This window comes from Panthera onca, chromosome E3, assembly GCF_046562875.1.
Source record: "Panthera onca isolate mPanOnc1 chromosome E3, mPanOnc1 haplotype 2, whole genome shotgun sequence".
Taxonomy (NCBI): domain Eukaryota; kingdom Metazoa; phylum Chordata; class Mammalia; order Carnivora; family Felidae; genus Panthera; species Panthera onca.
The window spans coordinates 15,542,644-15,553,359 of NC_138354.1; the positions used below are offsets into that span (position 1 = coordinate 15,542,644).

At 40.7% G+C, this 10,716-nt stretch overlaps 1 protein-coding gene across 4 annotated transcripts in view; it reads right to left on the minus strand.

Moving 5' to 3' along the window:
* The window catches only part of RABGEF1 (RAB guanine nucleotide exchange factor 1), a 60,819-nt gene extending 50,311 nt beyond the window's left edge, over positions 1 to 10,508 (minus strand). For 2 of the 4 annotated variants that reach the window (XM_078440063.1, XM_078440059.1), the window contains exon 1: positions 10,342 to 10,468. The gene's annotated coding sequence lies outside the window, so the exon portion shown is untranslated. Of the gene's footprint in view, positions 1 to 5,735; positions 5,789 to 10,341 lie in introns of all 4 variants that reach the window. The other 2 variants (XM_078440061.1, XM_078440060.1) reach the window with 2 other exon arrangements.
* Positions 10,509 to 10,716: the final 208 nt, after the last annotated feature.

A 10,716-nucleotide genomic window follows, 5' to 3' on the forward strand; every position in this document is an offset into this window, starting at 1 on the left:
GAAAAAGAGACGAATGGTAGAGAAACAAAGTGACATTCTGTGGCCACTTTTTCACCAAGTACATTTGCTGATTTGGGGGCAAAAGGCTGAGAATCCAGACTACAGACAGAGGAACCATGAGAGCTTTTGGAAGAGATGAAACAAAGGCAAGAATCAAGGAGCCAAAATCCCAGGGAAAGTGGAGAGTCAAAGAGCCAGAAAGGTCTAACACAAGGCTGGTTTTTCCCTAAGGACATTTACCAAGTTCTGCAGCTGCACAGAGAGGACTTCAAAACAAAACTGAAAACGTCTGAAAATCAAAAGTGGAATTTTCAGGGGAGCCCAGCTGGCTCAGTTGGTAGAGCATGCAACTCTTGATTTGGGGTCGTAAGTTCGAGCCCCACGTTGGGTGTAGAGATTACTTAAAAATAAAATCTTTAAAGAAAAAAAAGAGTGGAATTTTCAGTAATCTCACTGTTCTCAAGAGACAAAGATTACAGCATAGAAACCACCAGGGGAAGAGATGCCTGTGAATTCACTCAACTATCAGTTGGAAGCCCCAGATGGTAGTGGTAAAGGCAAACCAGAAGGAAACCTAGCCTTATCAACCCATCAACCCAATTTCAACCATTAGCTCAGTCCCTAAAAGGATTAGATGATAAGTCCCTACTCTACCTGGCTAGTAAAAGGGAGGAGACATTTCCTCTCTAAAACAATAGTACCGAGGTGCCTGGGTGGCTCAGTTGGCTAAGTGACCAGCTCTTGATTTCTGTACCAATGGCACACAGCCTGCTTGGGATGTGCTCTCTCTCTCTCTCAAAAATAAGTAAATAACCTTAAAAAAAAAAAAAAAAAGAACAGCATCATCTGGAGCTTCATTTTATTCACAACACCCAGCATTTACCTAACTAAAAGCCAAAAAGAAAAAAACAGATGCTCAGATGATCCAGACAATGGAGTTAACAGAAAGACTTTTTATTTGATTTTAATTTTTTAGAGACAGAAAGAAATCCCAGGAGGGGGAGGGGAGAGAGGGAGAGAAGGAGAGAGGAACAAGGAGAGAGGGAGACAGGGAGACAGGAAAAGAGGGAGAGAGGGAGAGATGCAGAGAGAGAGAGGGAGCAAGGGAGAAGCAGGGCACAAGCTTACCTGATGCAGGACTCAAACTCATGAACCATGAGATCATGACCTGAGCTGAAGCTGGATGTTTAACCGACTGAGCCAACCCAGGCGCCCCAAAAGAAAGACTTGTAGGAGCACCTGCGTTGGCTCAGTTGGCTAAGTGTCCAACTTTAGTTCAGGTCATGATCTCACTGTTTGTGAGTTCAAGTCCTGCATAGGGCTCTGTGCTGACAGCTCAGAGCCTGGAGCCTGTTTCAGATTCTGTCTCTGTCTCTCTCTAGCTCTCCCCCTCTCTGCTCATGCTCTGTCTCTCTCTCTCTCTGTCTCTCTCGCTCTCTCTCAAAAAATAAAATAAACAATAAAAAAAAGAAAGACTTTTAAATAATGATAGCTATTTAAATTTCCTATTTAAAAATATAGGTAAAAAATAAATTTAAAATAGGTGAAAAAAGGAGGGCAAGAACATACTTTAAAAATGAAGAATTTCAACTGAGAATTGTAATCTATAAGAATTGAACTGAAATGCTAGATCTGAAAAGTATAATAACTAAAATTAAAAATTCAAAAGGTATATTTAACAACAGACCAGGCCTAGCAGATGAGAGGATTAGAAACTGGAACCCAAGTCAATAAAATACATCCATACAGAAGCAGAGAGAAAAACTACTAGGAAACACAGGGGCAGGAGGAGGGCAGTGTAAAGAGAATGAGGAACACTGTGGAAAAGTCTACCAAATATGTAACTGGAGTCCCTCAAAAGAAGAGGAAAGAATGAATAAGACAGAACCAATATTAAAAGCAAGAACCAGGGCACCTGGGTGGCTCAGTCAGTCGACTGTCCAATTCTTGATTTCGGCTCAGGTCATGATCTCATGGGTTCAAGAATCAAGCCCCTCGTCAGGCTCTGTGCTGAGTGTGGAGTCTGCTTAAGATTCTCTCTCCCCCTCTGCCCTTCTCGTCTGCTCCCACATGTGCTCTCTCTCTCTTTAAAACAAAATTAAAAAAATAAATAAAAGGAAAGAATGAGAATTTCAAAATTGATGAAAAGACAACCCACAAATCCAAGAAATTCTGGGAACCTAAAAGCAGAAAGACACACACACACACACACACACACACACAGATATAGCATACTTAAAATGTTGATAATCAAAAACAAAGAGAAACTTTTTAAAGTAACCTGTGGGAAAGAAGCACATTGCTTTCATAGGTGCAACAATAAAACTAACAGCTAAATTCTCAAAGAAACCATAAAAGCCATAAGACAACAGAATGACCTCTTAAAAGTGCTGTAAAAAGAAAATGCCCACCTAGAATGTGGTGCTCAGTGACTATTTCCTTTAAAAATAAAGGCAGAATAAGACATTTACAGACAAACAAAAACTGAAACAATTCATTATGGGCTCACTTGCATTAGAAGAAATACCAGAGGGAACTCTTCAAATGGGAAGAAAAATTAGCCTATCCCAAAGAGAAACACAGAAATACATACAGGAAGGGACGAAGAGTAATGGAAACAGTAAATATGTAAGTAAATCCACACAAATACTGATTATATAATGCAACAAAGCAGGAAAACGCCAAACTGAGTTAGTACCTAAAGCTCTAGCATTACTGGAGAAGTGATAAAAGTTATAATTTGTATTAGACTGCAGTAAGTCAAGGGTATATATTACAATTGCTAGTATAATCACAAAAAGAATAGCGAAAGAATGTGTAACTAAGCAATTACTATAGGGAAAATATTAAATAATTAAATAATAAATAATCCAAGAGGGGCGCCTGGGTGGCTCAGTCGGTTGAGCCTCCGACTTTGGCTCGGGTCATGATCTCACTGTTCGTGAGTTCGAGCCTTCCGTCGGGCTCTGTGCTGACAGCTCAGAGCCTGGAGCCTGCTTTGGATTCTGTGTCTCCCTTTCTCATCTGCTCCTCCCCTGCTTGCACTCTGTCTGTCTCTCTCTCTCTCAAAAATAAATAAGCATTAAAAAAATTAAAAAAAAAAATAATCCAAGAGATGGCAAGAAAAAAGGAAAAGGGAACAAAACTGGTGAGTCAAAAAGAAAACTTACCAAAAGATGGCAGATCTAACACGAAATATAGTGACAATCGCATTACATGAAAATGGACTAAATATGATAATTTAAATACTAAAAGAGACTAAAGAAAAAAAACCTAAATTCAATCATCACGATGCTTTCAAGGACAAAATTAAAAAAAACAGAAATTATAAGGATGGAAGAATATACAGCATGCAACATTTACCAAAAGAAAGCTAGTAAAGCTATACTGATATACAAAGTGGACTTGAAGGCAAAAAGCACTACTAATGATTAAAAGATAACAGTGCTAATCCACCAAGAAAATTCTAATGTAAGCAAAGTGGTTAGACATTAGTAATCACTGGGAGCTAAGAAGCATACTCTTACCAACGACCTTGAAGGCCAATGCAAAACAACTGCTGCAACCAACTCTTTTTAGAAAAATCTATGGCAGCTCAAAGGGTAGAACTACACATTAATATAGAGCATAAATACCAGACTTCTTGGCAATACGATAAAACTCAAACAGGGGCCCCTGGGTGGCTCAGTCGGTTGAGGATCCAACTTTGGCTCAGGTTGTGATCTCGTGGGTTCAAGCCCCACACCAGGCTCGCTGCTGTCAGTGCAGAGCCTGCTTCAGATTCTCTGTCCCCCTCTCTCTTTGCCCCTTCCCCACCTGCGCACGCTCGCTCGCACATTCTCTCTCCAAAAAAATGAAAAACAAACCTCATGCATATACCTTATGTGAATTCTGAAATGCTTAAACTAGTAAACAGTTTTTTTAACACAAAATAAAAGGTAGACAGTTTTACAAACAAACATTAATAAAGATCAGAAGATATTCTGGGGTAATAAAATGTTTACTAGACTGAGTAGTTTGATAAGGTTCATATCTATAAAATTCATATCTATAAAAACTAGACTTCCTGAAATTAAACCCTCAGAAAAAGGAAAAAACAAAACTTAAAAAAAAAAAAAACACCTCAGATTCTTCTTCTCCAAATATAGCTCAAGTGTTGATTGAAGCATGAAACTGAAATCTTTGCATTATACTTACCTAAATGGCAGACTCACCATCATAACAATTAGTGGTTTTGTTTGGGGCTGGAACTGGCTAGGCCTAGAATCCAACCTCCTGATTAGCTTTTCTGTTAGAATCTAAGAACTTTAAACTTCAAAAGATCTCAGCTTATTTCTCAAGCCCTATTTTATTTACATATAAATAAAATAGTAAGCTGAGATTTTTATTTTCTAACTTATTTATTCAATTACTAGACCAAAGTACTAGAAAGACAATAATTTTCTTCCCTCTCCTCCCTCCCTCTCTCTTTCTTTTTTGGTAGCCCATACAGGGATTGACAAGATCTTCTTCAAAGAAATAGCCCATAACTTCTTATGGGTAACAACAAAAAGTATCTGCAATTTTGTTCTCAAGTATGTCCAAGAACAAAAGTAGGCTCTTTGGAGAAAGTTGTGTCCACATATAGTTGATATTCAAAGAACATCAGCAGTTAGCACAAGGTATGAAAACACTTTGCCATCTGATTATTCCTCATAAGTGATACTTAAGATGTGTCCACCCATGACTACACAACATTCAAAGCCCTAGAGTAATAATAACATCTTATACACTTACCACACCACGAGAACAACTGCAATGGCTAATTAATTAATATAAAGATATAATCCATCTTGCTAAGTAGAAGCCAAGGATATTACTTCCGGAGACACTAATTATAATGGATTTTAGACATTTTATTTCATCAGCCTACAGTTTTATTTTTTCTTTTCACATTTTTTATTTGCATTCTTCTTATAATATCCTATTCAAAACTGTGGTCACTAGCCCAACTTATTTTTCAGGAACATGTTTAAAAAACAATGTCAAAAGTGATATGGAAATGCAATTAAGGAACCATTAAGTTACATAACTACATTTAGGCAACAACAGTTCCACCCATTGTTTACTGATGAAAGGTGAATAAGGATGTTCTCTATTCTCTAGTTTCAGAGGCTAGGTCACAATTTACAATATACTATAGGAACTGTATTCTAATACTTCAAACAAAACAAAACAATCTGGAATTACCTGAAACAGCTACATATGAAAATGCACAATAAATGATGGTTTACTTATCTGTACAACTCTAATGCAATACAATTCCTAACAGAACAAAATGAGAGTTAAGAACACATACACCTACTAATGGCATTACAAAACTATAACCTAAGTTCATCTCAAATCACAGCAGTGAGATCACCAGCTTAAGCTTTACTCTAAAATTTAAATACAAATCTCTTTTCCTAGAATGGTCCACTATCTTTATAAATATCATTGTGACTTTCCTGATCTTGAGATAAATTCAAAGCAGACACAAAGAAAAAATATATGCATTTGAGATGCAAACAAACACATAAAATAATATCGCCACTCTGCCAATCCCGACTGATGCTTAGAAGACTCCCCACTCCCCAGCTTTACAAAGTACAGCCAAATGACTTGAAGTTGTACCTCCCTGACCATTATTTGGATAGGAAGATCCTGTGAAAGGCCTTTTTGTAATGGTGGGTTCCAATACTTGCCAATATGCTTACCTCTATTAACTGTATATGTCTGTTCCCACCTTGGGAGCTCATGGTCCAGTCTGCTGCAGGTTAATATAAAGTCATGGTTAGGTGCAGACCACTGAGTTGGTCGGACTACCTGAGTTCAAATCTCCATCACCTCTTGTATGACCTGAAACAAGTTACTACTCTGAACCACATTTCTTTGTATTTTTAAGAAGGAGGGTGAAGGGAAAGGACAACATTGAGATAATGCATGTCAAGGGCTTATTACTTGCACAGTGCCTGGCCCATGCTAGCACTTGATAAATTTGAACTCTATGCTGGAGCTAACACCCCAAATCTACTTCCAGAAATGAATCTTAGGTCTGTGTCTGGTATTCCCTAAGTCCATCTGTATGTGGAGGTGAGGTGACTTTCATTTAAGTATTCATCCTTGTCAGACTCCTCCATTTTCACACTCCCCATGAAAAATATGGTTCTGTGATTAGACAACATAAAACGACAACATAAAAAATAAATGTACTTGCGGGACTTGTCAGGAAGCACAAACTCAAATCCCTGATTTGCTGATAACTTTATAACAAAAAGCTCCATTGAGAAACAAAATATTTATGGAAGAGAACCTAAAGAATGTACAGTCCCCATCTACTTATCTAGAGCATCTAAAACAGATCCTTAAATTAAATCACTGTAGAAATCTACATACTTAGATCACATTATTTTGCCAGCACCAGAACTGCTTTTACTGAATTATGTTTTGTCATCAACCTACACAATGAGGCAACAAAGAATTTTAATTAAAAAACAAAGTAAAACGAGGGCGCCTGGGTGGCTCAGTCAGTTAAGCATCTGACTTCGGCTCAGGTCATGATCTTGTGGTTCCTGAGTTCAAGCCCCATATTGGGCTCTGTGCTGATGGTTCAGAGCCTGGAGCCTGCTTTGGATCCTGTGTCTCCCTCTCTGCCTCGCTCCCACTCGCGCTCTGTGTCTGTCTGTCTCTGTCTCTCAAAAATAAGACATTAAAAAAAAATTTAAAAAAAAAAAGTAAAACACAATTCAGCCCTTTGAAATGCATGCTGTTATTTACTTAAGGATGTAGCTAAGAAATCTGTCAATATAAGGAGTCTGGGAATCCAAAGAGAAACTGGTCTTTTATCTTATGATCATTGAATTATACAACTGATTATATCGCTTTCTGAATAGGCTACTAAAAGGCAGAGTCAAATTTGTAGCCCTCTAACAAATACTTAAGATTTCAGTCCAAGTACCTTGTGCACATATCTCATTCCATCTCAATGAAGATCTTACAGACCTCAGTTTTCATCTTAATTTTTCTCCCTCCGTGCTAAATTCATCAGCTCCTTATTTCTGTATGTTCTCAATAACATGTTGTATCTTTGTAAGTAATTATGAATCCTTTCTGGAACACGATGTGATATAAGTAAATGACATGCTCCATTTAAAAAACATTACAGCACAATAAGATACTTTCTTCCAGTAATAAGCATTTTATGAGTTCAATTTCTAAAGGCATTACCTTTTTTTTTGTGCTCCAAAAAAGAAAGAAAGAAAGAAAGAAAGAAAGAAAGAAAGAAATATTGCAAATACTGTGTCTAAAATTAGGAAATTCTAACAACAGGAACTACAAAAATAAAACTTTCATTATGTATTTTTAACTTTGAAGCACACAGAAAATTACAAATATATCTCATGTAAAAATCCCCCCAAAGTCATGTTTAATTTTAAAACACAGACCAAATCACCATAAATGCAATTTCAATGATTTATTCTGAATAAAGGGAACTAGAGAGATTAGCTTCAAAGATGATTCAAAAGGAGGAGCTTCAATTCCTTCTGTGCTGCCCTGTGCCTGGCACAGAGGATGCTGCCAACCATACCTTAAGGTGAGACCACACAGAATTCAGGGCCCCAAAGACTCCTGCTACACTCCTGCTTTAGGCATTGTGCTACAGCCCTCTTTCAGGGATTTTAGCAATCTCCTTGATGTCATCTGAGGAAAATAAAAAGCTTAAGACTCTTAGTGTGTGCAATTTAACCCATTCATGAACTCATACTCTGATCATAACTTCTGACTTCTAACCACGTACTTATCTAACTGATGATAATTACAGTTCTTTGCCCTCCTAGTGACCATAAACAAGGAAGCTATGCTACCAGAAACATGAAAAAAGGTTCTACTGTACAATAAAAATTATACTTTCTACCCCACCAATAGGAACTTCATCAAACACAGGAATCTCACAGGGTAACTTGGAAGCCGCATCATAAGAGTACAGCTTTTTCTTAAAAGCATTTTAGGAGCTTTATTCAAATATCAAGCAAATAAAATATAAGTTACATAATATCAAGTGGGATGAAGGTAAGTCCACTGTTGTTTCTCCTAAGTGTTTATCCAATGATACTCTAAATTATTTCCAATCATAACAGTCATATGAAATATACATAATGTTTCGACGACGCTTTATGACAAAAATAAGCATTTAATAAGACTTTCAAAATGTTTGACTTCTACTGTGAAACTCTTGCTTTTAGTGTGAGAACTTTATTTACGGGTTAAGAAAGCCACTTAACAGCATTTGTATTCTGAATCACAGAATAGACAGGTGTGTCACATAGCTTTCTTCTCCATTTTAGGGATAAGTCATCTCTGCTACAGATGTATACTTTGCAAACAATAAAAACACACGTGCCAAAAATTAAATTCATAGTCAAGATGAAATTCTGTCTCCAAAGATTGACACAAGTAAATGAAACAAGATCTTAGTTCTTCTCTATGTAGATATTAAAATAAGTACTGATCATTTTTTTTCCCACTGGAAACCAACATCAGAAATCAATTAATTCTCATCAAGTTAACAAGTACTCATAGAACACTTGTGAATGCCCAGCTCGGACTGAGAATGCAAACAGATAGAAGGAGAATTCCTGTTTATAGAAGCTTACAAATTAGCAGGGTCGGACACTTTTTACACAATGAAACAACTAGCAAATGAGCATACAACTCAGTTCAAACATTTAATGAGCACATAATCAAGAACATTGGGCCCACACAGTCTTCATCAGCCAAATAGCAGCAGTCTGTGTGTGTGTGTGTGTGTGTGTAAGATCTACCTAAAATTCCATTTTAATCATGAAAAGACCCTCCTTAAAACCCTTCCTCGGTTTTGTCGTTATCAGCTCCTGAATCTCTGCCCTGCACTTTACTTTTCAAAAACCATCTCCTAGTAGTTAGTTATTGGCCTATTCTCCTGTTACTTGTCCCACCCCCACATTCCAACCAATCCCTAAAATTCCCACCCAACCTTGTTAGTTTCAAAGTTCTCGTGCTTCAAGATACTTCCATAAAATATTCCCTGATTATCTTTCTTCACCCTCCAGACCCTGCAGTGTCCCTCCTCACGCTCTGTCTTAGCTCTATTTACCACACCGTATTGAAAGTATCTTTATTGTCCCTAACTTCTAGAGAGAAGAAACATGATTGCTTGGAAGATCGGTGAAATTTCAAATCCTGAACTCGGTTTAATCTTCCGCACAACCAGTAACTCTTACAAAGTAACATTATTTGTCATTAAATGGACTAACAATACAATCAAATCTTACCCGTCCGGCAAACTTTCTTGTTTTAACTATTTTACATTAACAGGCTTTTTTAAAAAGCAGTTTCAAGTTTACAGAAAAAAAAAAGTACAACTATTTTTTAATCTCACAAACAAAAGTAAAAGTCTTCATATTCAAAAAACGACTCCCCTGGTGATGCTGTCAACTCGTCTTGACAATTTTCACATCTAATCTAAAGGGTAAAAGGAGCCCATCAGAGCCCACTGACACACTTCCCAACGACAGGACTTGGTCACCAGCGCTGAGGCACCACCAGATGTCTATGACCTACTCTCTAAAGCAGCTGAGTCCCTCCCTCCCTGTGACTAAACTTCCGTGATGGGCATCACCTCTGCTCTCCTCTAAACCAGTTCTGCTCCTAACTCCAGGCCCACAACTTCCCCCTCAACCACGGCGCGAGAGTTAGGACCGGTGTTCAAGTCCCCGCATCACCAAAGACTGCACCCTCCCGGCTCCGGGACCTGTCCTCCCCAAGAACGACGCGGGTTCTTGAAGCCCCGGAGCCCCTGCCAAGGCCGGGCTGCTCTCTGGGTCTGAGCCGCCAACCCGGACGGACCCCCGAGGGACCCAGGGCACGAGCCGACGGGCCGCCACCACAGGTGTCCCCTCCAACTGCACGGGCTGGACAGTGAAGAGGAAGCCGGCCAAAAGGAAGCCATCCCGCGAGGGGTGGACGGGTGGCAGGAGGCGGCCAGGAAATGACAAGCGTCTGTCCGTCGGAGTTGGGCCGGGCCGTACAGAACTTGGCGACGAACGCTTGAAAGGGGGAGGCTCAGCACGACGAGAACTAAGGCGGCCGGCGACCGCCTGGGGCCGGTCAGGGCCGCGCCGCGGGGCCCCGGGCTGGGACCGACGGCGGCTGGAAGCACCGAAGCGAAACGGCCCCGGCCGGGTAGACGGCACGGGCGAATGACCCAGCAGCCTCCGCCCGGACGGCGCCGCCGCCCCGCCGCCCAGAGCCGAGATCCTGGGCCCCCGTCCTTCTGCTCCGTACCTGGCCTGCGGCTCCACTGGCGTCGGGCCGCCGCTCTCCGCGGGTAGCTCGAGTGGGTCCCGGCTCCGCCAGTCCACAACCCGCCCTCTCGCCGGCCCTCCCTCCCTCACGCCCCGCCCCCGGCGCCGCGAGCGCTCGTCACGCACGCACAGACGTCATTTCCGGGTCCTGGGGCGCGGAGTGGGAGGGTGTTGTTGCGGGTCCTCTCGGAATCCGCGCTGGGTGGCGCGAGCCGGAGGCGGGGGTGACTGACAGCACCCGCAGTGTCGGAGGTCTAGGAGAAGAGGGCGGCCTCCAGGCTAGCCCTGCAGTGCCGACCTGCAGCGTTCAGGAGCCGACGGAGCAGCCGGTGTGCCCTGTCTTCTTCAGAGCCTG